We start from the raw sequence: 14,244 nt of genomic DNA on the forward strand, positions 1-14,244 counted from the left end.
TGACTCTCACTGGGATTAAACATGACAATAGGGCTGCTCTGATTTCATCATCATTTGAAAAAAATCATCTATTATTTTTCACTTTATGTTTCTGTGTGGGAGCAAACTGTTGAAATCCTTACTTAATGTATACTAAGCTGATCTTCTGTATATTAAGATAATCGAAAATGAATCTTGATGTGAATGGAAGGGGAGAGGGAGTGGGAAAGGGGAGGGTAGTGGGTGGGAGGGACGGTATGGGGGGGAAACCATTGTAATCCATAAGTCGTACTTTGGAAATTTATATGCATTAAATAAAAGTTTAAAAAAAAATAAAGTAATTACAGATCATTAAAAATATAATAGTGTATATAACATTTTAAAGCAATTGTTTGACAAAGATATAAAACAAAGTTTTACAAAACTATATTTGCAGCAATACTGATACACAAAGATGTTTCATTTTTTCTTTTGTCTTCTTTTGTTTTTTAAATTTTTGCTCCCACATATAAGGGAGAACATATGCATTTGTCTGTCTAGTTTCAGCTTATTTCACTCAACATGATGTCCTGCAGTTGCGTTCATTTTGCTGCAAATCATAGAATTTCTTTTTTATACCTGAATAATATCCCATTGTGTATACATATCACATTTTCTTTATCCATTTATCTGATGATGGACACCTTGGTTGATCCCAAATTTTGGTTATTGTGAACAGTGCTGCTATGTACATGGTGGTACAGGTATCTCTTTGATAGACTGTGTTCATGTCTTTTGGGTGTATACCCAGTAGTGGAATTGCTGGATCATATGCGAAGTCTATGTGTAGTTTTTGAAGAAATCTCTACACTCTTCCACCGAAGCTGCACTAATTTACCTTCCCACCAACAGTGTATGAGTTTTCCTCTTTCCCCACATCCTCACCAGCATTTGATCCTCTTTGTTTTGGGTATTAGCCATTCTGACAGGTAGGAAGTGATATCTTATTGTGGTTTTGATTTGCATTTGATGGTTAGTGATATTGAGTATTTTTACATTTTTTTTTAGCCATTTGTATATCTTCTTTTGAGAACTGTCTACTGAAGTTCTTTGCCCATTTCTCAACTGGATTGGTTGCATTTTTATTGTTGAATTGTTAAGTTGCTGATGTATGTGGGATATTCATCCTTTGCCAGATAGGTGGTTTGCGAATATTTTTTCCCATTCTGTTCAATGTCTCTTCACTCTATTGATGATTCCCTTTGCTCTGCAAAAGCTTCTGAGTTTAATATAATCCTATTTGTTTAGGTTTGCTTTTGTTTCCCATGCTTTGAGGGTCCTGTCCAAGAAGTCCTTCCCTAAACCAATGTCTTGGAGTATTTCCCCTTTGTTTTCCAACAAGTTTTTAGTCTCAGGTCTTTGATTCATCTTGAGTTGTTTTTTGTATATGGTGAGAAGTACGATTATAATTTCATTCTTCTACATATATAAATCCAGTTTTGCCAGCACCTTTTGTTGAAGAGATTACCCTTACTCCATTGTATGACCTGAGTACTTTTTATCAAAAATCAGTTGGTATATGTATGTGGTATTCTAGACAGTTCCATTGCTCTATGTATTGGTTTTATGCCAATACCATGCTATTTTATTTACTACAGCTTTGAAGTGTGTGTTGAAGTCAGATATTGTGAAGCCTCCAGCTTGATTTTTCTTGTTCAGGATCTCTTTGCCTATTCTATATCTTTTGGGTTTCCATATGAATTTTGGGATTTTATCCTAGTTCTGTGAAGAACATCATTGGTATTTTGATAGAGATTTCATTGAATCTATAGATGCTTTAGGTCATGTAGATATGACTAATCCATGAGCAAGGAATATCTTTACGTTTTTTGGATCCTTGATAATTTCTTTCATCAATGTTTGATAATTTTCATTGTAGAGATCTTTCACTTTTCTAGTTAAATTTATTCCTAAAGATTTGTGGGTTTTTTGGCTATTGTGAATGGGATATCTTTTGCTTTTTCTTGTGTGTTCATCATTATTATAAAAAAGCTACTATTCATGGTTTTTGTATGTTCATTTTATAACCTACAACTTTACTGAATTGGTTTTTCAATTCTAGCAGCTTTTTGGTTTCTAAGGTTTTCCATGTACATCAAATATGCAAATATGGATAATGTGAATTCCTCTTTTCTAAGTCTCTCTGCCTTTCAATTAAAATGGGAAAAAAAAATAACAACAACAAAGGTCAACATCCAAAGGTCATAGGCATGAGTTGCCTCAGCAAAGATAAGAGTGAGACAGAGAATAACACTTAGACCAGATGGCTGTTAATAGTGTCAAGATGAAAGCAAAAGGAGAAGCGGTGTGCTCTGAGTGTAACAGCACGTAAGTCCCAACAAGCCCCAACAGAAGACTGGCAAGTGTGGAAATAAACAAAGGCCCACCAACTGAAAAAAGTGAAGACCATCAATTCTGCCATCACAAAGGAGGAATCCACCATCACATGTGTTTTGGCAGAGAGTCAAAACAGGAAGAAAATGTAGACAGCTTTGTAGTGCAGAAAAAGGAAGATTTCCAGGTTTGAGGTTTTTGGCCTGAGGAAGCTGGAGATGGCCAACCAGAACTAGGGCATCCTGCTTGACTGGATGGGGGTACAGGTACTCAACCCCAGATACTCTGATATGGAATGAGGGCATTCCAAGTGGCATTTTAACTGCTTTACCAAACTCCCACCTCTTGGCCTCCATGTTACATTTTTGTTTGCAGTATCCTTATATTCCACAGTGAGCTATGTTTGTCAGGGTCTTCCTCTGGTTGCTGGTCCTAAATTGGAAGTAGGGACAAAAATTAAGCAAGTTGCTAATTATCAATCAAGACCTGGCCATTTGGACCTAACTGTTAGAGACTTTATTGTTTAGAACCCTGGATTGTTACTAGAAAAACAATCTAATCTGATTTACAGCAAGCTAGCTTCCCGGGTTGTTTACTGTAGATAAGGGGTTGGTTTCCTGGGCAAGTTGCTGTGGATTGTGCTTTCTATATTTGGTCTGGCTATTGTTCATGTGTATATTCAGTCTCTCACCAGTTTAACCTTTTGTGAAAAAAAAAAGAAAAAGAAAAAAGCTTTAATTTTTTCACTTAATAACAATTATTATCAAAAAAGACACTCAATATTCCTATTCTTTTAAAATTTTTGAGACTTGTTTTGCAATCTATCATATGATCTATTCTGAAAAGTGGTATATGTATTTTTTAAAAGATTTATTTTATTTATTTGAAAGACAGAGTTACAGAAAGAGATAGAGACAGAGAGAAAGAAAGGTCTTCCATCCACTGGTTCACTCCCAAGATGGCTGCAATGGCCAGAGCTGCACTGATCCGAAGCCAGGAGTCAGGAGCTTCTTCCAGTTCTCCCGCATGGATGTAGGGGCCCAAGGACCTGGGCATCTTCTATTGCTTTCCCAGGCCATAGCAGAGAGCTGGATTGGAAGAGAGGCAGCTGGGACTTGAACCAGCGCCCATATGGGATGCTGGCGCTTCAGGCCAGGGATTTAACCCACTGTGCCACAGTGCTGGCCCAAAAGTGGCCTATGTGTTGTTAAGAAAATTTGTATTTTGCAGTTATTGGATAAAAACTTCTGTAGATGTTTGTTAGGTCCAATTGATCTAGGATGCAATTTAACTCTCCTGCTTCTTTGTTGATTGACAGGATGATACATCAATTTCTAAAAGTGGGGTGTTTAAGTTCCCAACTATGACTGGACTGGAATCTATCTCTCCCTTTAGGTCTATCAATATTTGCTTTACATATTTGGGTGTTCCAATATTGGGGACGTTTATATTTACATGATTTATTTCCTCTTGTTAAAGTAAATCCTTTAACATTATATAATGACTTTCTTGATCCCTTTTTACTACCTTTGATTTAAAATTATTTTATTTGATAGAATTATAGCTATTCTTGCTTTTTTCTTTTAAGATTTGTTTATTTGAAAATCAGAGTTATAGAATGGCAGATGCCCTAAACAGCACTCTGGCCTCAGAATCAGCCCTTAAGGCATTACGATATGGCTGAAGAGCCCATGAGAGTATTTTAGGCATGGAAAGCCAAGACACTCTGGCAAAAAAAAAAAAAAAAAAAAAGCCATCAAAGAAGGAGGTACCTTTCTCTGAAGGGAGGAGAGAACTTCCACTTTGACTATGACCTTGTCTAAATAAGATCAGAGTCGGCGAACTCAACAAGCTTCCATAGCCTTGGCAACTCATGACAAGAGCCTAGGGTGATTATTGACACCATAAACAAGAGTGTCAATTTGCTAAGTCAACAACAGAAGTCACTGTGCACTTACTCCCCATGTAGGATCTCTGTCTTTAATGTGTTGTCCAATTTGAATTAATGCTATAACTAGTACTCAAACAGTATTTTACACTTTGTGTCTCTGTGTGGGTGCAAACTGTTGAAATCTTTACTTAATTTATACTAAATTGATCTTCTGTATATAAAGATAATTGAAAATGAATCTTGATGCAAATGGAAGGGGAGAGGGAGCAGGAGAGGGGAGGATTGCGGGTGGGAGGGAAGTTATAGGGGGAAAAAGCCGTTGTAATCCATAAGCTGTACTTTGGAAATTTATATTTATTAAATAAAAGTTAAAAAAATCAGAGATATAGAGAGAGATGGAGAGGAAGAGGGAGATGAAGGGGGGTAGAGAGAGAGAGAGAAAAAATAGAAAGGTACATATTCCATCCATTGCTTCACTCCCGAGATGGCTGCAACTGCCCAATGCCAGAAACCAGGAGTTTCATTCAAGTCTCCCATGTGGGTGGCAAGAGACCAAGATCTTGGGCCATCTTCTGCCATTATCAGGGGGTTGGACCGTAAGTGGAGCAGCCAGGACATGAACTGGCACCCATGTGGGATGCCAACAATGTAGGCAGAAGCTTTACCTGCTATGCTACAATGATGACCCCTACTCCCACTTCCTTATAAGTTCCATCTGCATTGAATATATTGCTCCATCCTTTAATATTTGGTCTAGAAGTGTGCTTTTAGAGGTGAAGTGAGTTTCTTATAAACAGCATATACTTAGAATCTGTTTATTAACTCATTCAGTCACTGTCATTTAATTGGAAAATTTGATCACTGACATTTAAGGTAATAATTGACAATCATTGATGGGAAAAGTATTACTATTGCCATTTTGACACTTTTTTTGTTTTTAATGTAATTCTTGTACTTCTTTTTCCCCAAAATATAATCTTCCATTGTGATTAACTGATTTTTCTCTAGAGCTGTACTTTGATAACTTGGTTATTATTTGTGGTATTGGTATGTGTAGATTCTGTTTTGTGGTTACCTTGAGGCTTAATAAAATCTTTTTGTGGCTATAACAAGCTATCTTGAAATGATAGCAACACTGATTATATAAATATGAAAAAGACATAGAAAAAATAGATAAGAAATCCAAACAAAACATTCGACATCTTTGCTCTGTCCCTCCCCACATTTTGAATTTTAATGTTACATTTGACCTCTTTTTATATTGCCAATTTTTTAATATTTTAGTATAGTGATTATAATTTTAGTCTTCACCATAAAGATATAAATGATGTACACACTGAATTTATAGTATTATAGCATTCTGAATTATTATGTTAATATGGTTCCTCTTACCAATAAGTTTTCTACCTTATGATGTTTATTAGTGGCTCTTTCTTTTAGTTTCAAGAACACCCTTTAATATTTCCTGTAGCAAAGGACAGGTGCTGATAAATTATATCAGCTTTGGTTTGTTTGGGAATGTCTTTAACTCTTCCTCATATCTGAAGGATAGCTTTGCTAGAACAGTACTCTTGGCTGGCAATATTTTCAGTTCAGTACTTTGAAAGATCGTTCCTATTACCTCCTGAACTGTGGGGTTTCTCTTAGGAAGTCTATGGTCAGACAAATTGAGACTTTTTGTAGATTTGAGAATCATTTCTTTATCTTTAACCTCGGAGATATAGTTTATAAAGTGTCTTGGGGGAGACTTGATTGGGCTGAATTTAATTGTTGATCTTTGACTTTTCTTTTCCTTATATAGTTTTATCTTTCTTTAGGTTTGGGAAGTTTTCTGCCATTATCTTTTTGAATATACTTTCTACCCCCTTGGCATTCTTAAGTCCCTCCTTGAATTCCAATAACTCAAATTCTTGATCTTTTCGTGCTGTCCTGTATTCCCCATAACCTTTTTTCATTCTTCTTGATTCTTTTTTCTCCTCCTGCTCTGTATTTTCAAATAGCAAGACTTAAAGTTCAATGGTTCTTTCTTGTATTTGATCTATTCTGATACTAATGCCTTTTATCATGTTTTTAATTCCACTGTCTATTTTTCAGCTGAAGGACTTCTGTTTGATTTTATTTACTGACTTCCCTCTCTCTATCAAATATCTCTGTTAGACTATTGAATCATTTCTCTGTGTTTGCTTGAATTTTGAAGAGTGTCCTTAAATCTTCTATTTTTGAAATCTTCACCCAAACGCTTAAAATTTTGATTCCTAGATGGGTGGTTTGTGGCATTTTATTTTGCTCCTTAGGTGAGGTCATGGTTCCTTGGAAATTCTAACGCTGTTGTAGTATGATGTCATGTGCACATTCCTGGATTAGTTCTAGTGATCTGCTCTTATTTGTGGTCATCCTTCTAGAAATTCTGAGCAGTGTGTTCTGCTGCTGAGGTGGGTTCACTGTTCAGTGAGGTACCTACTAGCCACCGGAGGTGCTGGCTAGGATACAGGACTGCCCAACCAGGACCATGGGACTCCACTGGGCACTGACTCAGATCCGGAGACTTTCTATTCAGGCCTTGGGAAAGGGACCATTCAATTCTGCTTGATGCTGGGTTTTATCAGCCTGACAATGAGTTCCAAAACAGTCTGTTGATCTCTTGTTGTCTGTCTAAGGTTGTGGGAGGGTTGGAAACGGCAGCTCCTCAGTTGAGTTATACCTGGATCTCACAGTCACCAGGCTCTGTGTAATCTTAGGTGGGTATACCAGGCTCATGAGAGGCTGGTGGTGATACATGCAAAAACAAATATGTAAAGCAGGGCACTAGTCTCTGTCTGATATTGGATCAAACCCAGAGACTCCTCCTAAGATCCTGGCATAGGATGGAAATTGTTGGGATCTTCCTGTTATGGGACTTTACCAGTCCAATACTGTTGTCCAAGATGCAGTGTCTTTGCTGCTTCCTACCTGCTCAAGGCTGGAGGAAGGTGATAGACAGCCTCTCGGCCCTGCATCCTCTGCAGCCCTCAAAGATCTGATAAATACCCTCCAGAGTCACCAGAGGAAATTTTAACTCCTTCATGGTTTCTAGCACTTTATTTTGCCAAAATGAGCCTGATCCATCCAAGGACAGGTCTCCACCTGATGCCGGGCAGATCTAGATGCCCAGTCAATGAGAACCAGGTGGGTGCTAGAAAACTTTGGGCTTTCTCAAGTGTTGGAACCAGTGCAGTGGGTCTGGATTTGCTGGATTTGTGTCCCAGGGCATAGTCCTAGGCTTCCTCTCCTAGCCTTTCTGTCAGACTGCAGTTTTGTTTTTCTGGTTTTTTTTTTTTTTTTTTTTTTTTTTTTTTTTTACAGGCAGAGTGGACAGTGAGAGAGAGAGACAGAGAGAAAGGTCTTCCTTTGCCGTTGGTTCACCCTCCAATGGCCGCTGTGGCCGGCGCACCACGCTGATCCGATGGCAGGAGCCAGGTGCTTATCCTGGTCTCCCATCGGGTGCAGGTCTCAAGCACTTGGGCCATCCTCCACTGCACTCCCTGGCCATAGCAGAGAGCTGGCCTAGAAGAGGGGCAACCGGGACAGAATCCGGTGCCCCGACCGGGATTAGAACCCAGTGTGCCGGTGCCGCTAGGAGGATTAGCCTATTGAGCCGCAGCGCCGGCCTCAGTTTTCCTTTTTGTCAGTGGGTGAGGAAGAGGTGGCAGAGGCTGCATGGCTCCATATTCATTTCCATATCCATATTCATGGATAAGGAAGGGCCTGAGAGCAGGGTGCTAGTCTGACTGAATTTTTTCTCTATGGGCCTGGTACTGTCTTCCTCTTCCTAGTGGCAGGCATCTTTCTACACTGTTTTACTTGGAGCTAGGGGATGGGTGATACAGGCAGCTCTTTCCTTCTTGCTTTCTTCAATGTGACTTTTCTTCTGATGAGGCACTATGGTCTTGTATCTGGCTTCCACAGCTCTTGGGAAGGTGACTTGGTGTGTGTATAGCTGTTCACATTGGTGTTTCCACTGCAGAGGTGTTGCTGGATCCACTTATTCAGCCTCCATCTTGGCTCTGCCTCTACTCCTTTTATTCTTTTACACTTGGTTCCCAGTGTGGCAATGCTGAGGCAATGAAAACCTTTAAGGGGTGGGGCTGTGTGGGAGGTGATCAGGTCACTGGAGGCACTACCCTCAGAAGGGAATAATGCTGTTCTCATGGGATCCTAGTTTGTTCCTGTGAGAGTGGGCTGTTACAAAAGAATAAGCCTGGCTCCTGAATCTCCCTTGCTTTCTCTCTGACCACATGCTCCCTCCCTCCCACACAAGCTCCCATCATAATTCCATGTATCATGTTGTGACACAGCCGTGAGCTGAGGAGATGGCCAAAATCATGTTCATGGACTATAACTTAAATAAATCTCTTCTTTAGAAAGTACCCAGCTCCAAGCATTTTGTGACATCAACAGGTAAATGAACTAATGAAGTTGGAAATAATGGAATCCTGAAAATCAGAATAGAATCCTATTAGCTGATTCTATTGAAAATACAGATCATGTACCCCAAAATTCCACCAAGATTTCTTTGCCAGTAGAAACATCCTTATGATTGTTGCAAGAAGAGTTTAACTTCTCCTTACCTGAAGAACCAGTAATGACCTTCACTAAGTCAACTGCTTTGCAAGGGACTGCTAATGTTCTCCAGGACATACTCCCACCATTTCCCTTTGCTTCAAAACCTGTAACTACATTCAACTACTTGGAGCCCCCAGAAGATGAAACACAAAGTATGATACATGAGGAGATGCAACACATGTGAACCTAATTTGCTAATTTATATTGACAGAAACCTGTCCTACTCTTACCCTTTAGTTTTTATCCTCAATTACTTATATGGATTATAATTCTATATAATGACTTTTCTTATAATTTAGACTAAACAAATTTGGGTGTCTTCTATGACGATGTGTGTGAAATGATTAAATATCAAACTTGGCTGAACTTCAGCAAGCAGAAAGGGCATTTGTTCCCTCTACAGAAAGCATCCACATTTCTTCCAAGACAACAGCAAACTTGAACCTAATGTGAAAGAATTGCTGCCACCCAGGAAGCTGGGAAATTCAAGCCTCCGTTTTGTAACAACTTAAAGCTGAAAATGGATCCTAAAGAATGAAGGAAGACAAGGAGAAACAAATGCTGCTGCAAGGCTGAGAAAAATGAAAGGAAAGGAAACCATTCCAGGGGTGGTCAGAAGCAGGCAGCAGGTTTTTCGCTGGAAGAAAGCAACCTCCTTTGAGTAGTGAATGCACACTCTGAAATGATTCGGCTACCTACACTCTGAGAAGCTATGAACATTCTGCAGTCAATTAGGAGGCAGGAACTTTGGGAGACAAGTGAAGCAATTCTGACCCCTGTGAGATGTGGACCAAATGGAGTGCACAGATGAGGCTTCATGGCGTCAGAAAACTTAAAAATGTTAACAATAGCTAACTTTTATGGGTGATGCCCGACGTCGTGATTAGGCTTATGGGAAAACAAAATTATCTTCATTTTTCAGTTAAGAAAACTGAGGCACATGGCAGATAAATCACGTGTTCAATGTTACACAACTGTAAGTGAAGCTACGTCATCTGATTTCTGTGCTGTGTCCACCACTGCAACGCAATGCCTCCTCAAAGAAGAAAAATGTCCCTGCACTTCCCCAGAGGTTTGCTGTTAACAGTTCCTTAAGAGATAATTAAGAGTTCCTTAAGAATAATAATTTTAATTAGAATGCCACCAAATAGCACTCGTGGTTGTGGTACATAGTAACCTACACTGCCAAAAGCTTGTGCAATTCCTGCTTCATAAGGTGGAGAGGATTCCAAAGTTATTGTTGTGTTCATGAATTCCCAGATGGACTCACTTCTCACTGTTGTGACTTATCAGTATCTAGATGGTGCACCTCATGAGAATGTTTTGGACTGATCCAGTGCTCTGAGTCTCAAGAGCAGAAAGCAGTCTCCCTTCCAGAAGGGAAGGGATGTGAGCACTTGGCAGGTTCAGCACATAACTGGTATGTGCTATCCTTCGTCTTGCTGCCCAGAAGTCATTATGTCTTGATTTTTTTTTTTTTGACAGCTTTCACCTTAATCTTTGCTTTCCTAAGTATATTTTCTATGTCTAGTACATCCTAGACTTTATTATTCACTCTCTCTATTTAAGCAAATCTTATTTCCCCAAAACTTTCCTTCCCCTCCCCACCTCCTCCTGGCAGCCCAGTTGCCTGTCAGGGGGAAGGAAGGAGCCAGGCCAGCCCACCCACTCAGCAAGACTGTCGCACGGGAAAAATGTATTATTAAAATACACGTGATTTAAAATACTTAGTCATTTGGAGTGTAAGGAAGATAGGACATTTTAAACTCTAGACTTCTGTTTCCTGAAGATGAACCTCTTCTGCTTTAATAATTTGTGTGAACTTAAGTTGGACAGCGAATTTAAATGCTCCTTACAGAGTAATAAAAGGTAACAGTCAAGTTAGAGCTTGAACTCTGACATTTGTGCAGGTAGAATAAAAGTATTTCCAGCCAGAAAAGAATAAATTTATTTTGTCAAGAAGGAGTGCCACTGTTCCCCTTCAGGTCACCATAAGTCTTGCAGTTTGTCAGTTACTGAATTCAGGGGGAAGAAAGGAAACAAAACAAAAAGTCTTCTGTGAATGCATCAGGGCAAAGAAGCTGAACTTCCGCGCTGCCCCTAACTGCACTCAGAAGAACTCGAAGTCCGATCGGGCCTTCTTCAGATTCCTGCGGGATCCAGCCAGATGTCCAAAGAGGGTGGAGAATTATAGGAGAGGCAACTTAGAAGATAAAGCACCTGATCACTTAAACATCATGATTGTGTGCCAAACACTTTGAGACCTCTGTGATCTGTAGAACTATATATTTTGCAGAGACATCAGAAAAGGGAAGGATGATTGAGTTATTTTATTTCTCAAAATTAATTGAAGCAGGTACTTGTGAAGTCACTGGGAGTCCTTATGGAACCGTTCTTTGAGACAATGCAATATTAACAACATTTGATCTACCAGTCATGTGAACAATCCTCACAGTAGACACAGAAAACAAACAAAAGAATTGAATGAAGATGAAATCAGGACACTGAAACAGAAAAAAAAAATGATGAAATTTCTGAACAGGAGCAAAAACATAAAGAAACAAACAACAGCAATGTCCAGAACTCCAGTGCAGAAGAAGGGGGTGATGAGCAAGATGAAGACCTTGTACCTTTAACCTTGAGGAGAAAGAATATTTCAAATCTTTATTTGAAATTTTGATTCCTATGGGCAAACAAAATATACCTCTGGATGGACACGAGGCTGATGAAATCCCTGAAGGTCTCTACTCCTGATAATTTTAAGGCTCGGGGGGAGTGTGGGATGAATTCTGGTAATGAGGTCCTGAGGAAGTGCTTTGGAGCACAGACCTTAACTTGCTGTTTTCCAAGGCACAGCAGAAGCAGATGCAGGAGGGCTGTGAGAGCTACCTTCCGGAAGAAACACCCGGGGAAGTGAGGGACTCACTTCTTTTCCATTATCACCGACGATGTAGTGGACATAGCAGGGGAAGAGCACCTGCCCGTGTTGATGAGGTTGGTTGATGAATCTCATAACCTGAGAGAGGAATCTGGGGGCTTCCTGCCTCATGAAGCTGGTGCAGAAAATCTGGCTATGAAATTGCACACTATGATGATTGCAAGTGGGGATTAAATATGGAATACTGCCATGGCCAGGCTTACATTGTGTCCAGTGGATTTTTTTCGAAAATGAAAGTTGTGGTTTCTAGACTTAACAGAGAAATATCCCCAAGCTATCTACACACTCTGCTTTTCCTGTACCTTAAATATATGGTTGACAAAATCAGTGCCTGTTTTGGGAGTATCAGTTGCATTGGGAAAAACTAAGGAAGTTTGTTCTTTTTTTTCCATGGATCACTGTCGCTCCCCGTCTTCGTGGAGGAACGACACAGGACCCTGCGCTGTTCTTTCGTCTGCTCGGCCCTCCCCGGGTTTGCTGCTGGTTCTTCTCGGGTTGGCTACCGACCCTTCCACCTCCGTGGAAGGGCGGTTCCCCCTAGCCACTTTCCCCACTTCCGCAGGGGAGCGGCACACCGCCAGCCGGCTCTCTCGGGGGCTGCACAGGTGTTCCTTCAGATAGATGTTCCTCTGAGATGTTCCTGGTGCATGTTGTCTCTCTCCTCCTTTATAGTCCTCTTCACCAATCCCAACTCTGCTACCCACACGCCGAGTACGCTGCTCTCCTCCAATCAGGAGCAGGTCCTGCAGTTTATTGGTTGAACTGGAGGCAGCTGTGTAGAAGCTGTTTCCTCCTCTCCCAGCGCCATATTGTGGGAGAGTAGATGCATAGAATAAGTCTTAATTCCAGTAACAGTATAGTCCAAGTTGCTCCCCACAGATCACCACAACTGATTCTAAAACTTGACAATGTAATTCCCTTTCTTTTTCAGAACAGTGAAGAAAAAAAGCAAAGAACTGAAGGAAATTTGCTATTCTCAGTGGACATTCAGGCATGATGCTTTTGAAATTCTTGTAGACCTTCTGTACATATTTATTTTATGCATGGATGGTATAATTAGTGACACAAATATTAATAACTGTACTCTGTAGTGCAGTCACAGATTTTGATTTCATTGTTAGCATTGTTGTTCTTAAAGCTGTCTTATCCTTTACAGGAGCTCTTGGGAAAAATCTTCAGGGGCAAACCTCGATGTCTTCTTTGACCGCAGTCCCGCATTCACTGAATGAAGTGATGGAAAGTATGATAGTATATCATGAATTTTGGTTTGAGGAAGCCACAGACTTGCCAACCAAGTTTGATATTCAAAAGAAACTCCCTGGGAAACTCCACAGGTCTCAGCAAGGCAACCTGGAGTCTCAGCTAACTTCTGGGAGTTACTATAAAGAAACCCTAAATGTTCCAATAGCAGAGCTCATTATTCAGGGACTTACAATATATTCTCAGAGCAGCACCTCAAAGCTCTTAAATGGTTATCTTTGGTACCCTTGGCCATGGGACAGCTGAAATTCAGTACATCAGAGAAGCAATATGCTGACATGTACAGAAGTGACTTACCCAATCCCAACACTCTCTCAGCCAAGGTTCAGTGTTGGAGAATAAAATGGAAAAACAGAGGCCAAGAAATGGAGCTTCCGTCCACCATTTATGAAGCTTTCCATCTTCACAACATCAATGTTTTTCCTAATGTGTATTCCTTACTGCAGGTGTTGTGTATTATTTCTAGGATGAAGGTGGAAAATGAGCACTATGAAAATGAACGAAAGCATCTCAAAGCATACTTAAGGAATACTTTAACAGACTGAAGGTCAAGTAACTTGGCTTTGCTTTATATAAATTTTGATATAAAACATGATCTAGATTTAATGGTGCATCCATACATCAAACTCTACACAACTAAGTTTCCCACAGATAATTTAGAACCCATTGGAAATACTTGAGACTTTAAAAATAGACCTTCTCAGGGCCGGCGCCGTGGCACACTAGGTTAATCCTCCACCTGCGGTGCTGGCATCCCACGTGGGCTCTGGTTCTAGTCCTGGTTACTCCTCTTCCAGTCCAGCTCTCTGCTGTGGCCTGGGAAAGCAGTGGAAGATAGCCTAAGTGCTTGGGCCCCTGCACCCGCATGGGAGACCAGGGAGAAGAACCTGGCGTCTGGCTTTGGATCTGCATAGCTCCGGCCAGCTGTTGCGGCCATTTGGGGAGTGAACCAACGGAAGGAAGACCTTTTTTTTTTTTTTTTTTTCTCTCTCTCTCTCTCTCACTGTCTGTAACTCTACCTTTCAAATAAATAAATAAAATCTTTAAAAAAATAGACCTCTTGTATTTGATATGTGTGGGCCACTGAATCAATGAGTATCTTTGTCTGTAAGCCTGCCATTTAATGTGTTAGCCATTGATAATCTAATTATTGAATGGCTCCTGTTAAACTCCTGTGTTTGGATGACCTCTTTGTTCTTCC

General features: G+C 40.2%; 1 pseudogene; it reads left to right on the forward strand.

The window, feature by feature from the left end:
• The window catches only part of LOC100358507 (52 kDa repressor of the inhibitor of the protein kinase-like), a 122,163-nt pseudogene extending 108,440 nt beyond the window's left edge, over positions 1–13,723 (forward strand).
• The last annotated feature ends 521 nt before the right edge of the window (positions 13,724–14,244 follow it).

Source organism: Oryctolagus cuniculus, chromosome 6 (genome assembly GCF_051225735.1).
Source record: "Oryctolagus cuniculus isolate XC-2025 breed Fujian yellow rabbit chromosome 6, ASM5122573v1, whole genome shotgun sequence".
Classification (NCBI taxonomy): domain Eukaryota; kingdom Metazoa; phylum Chordata; class Mammalia; order Lagomorpha; family Leporidae; genus Oryctolagus; species Oryctolagus cuniculus.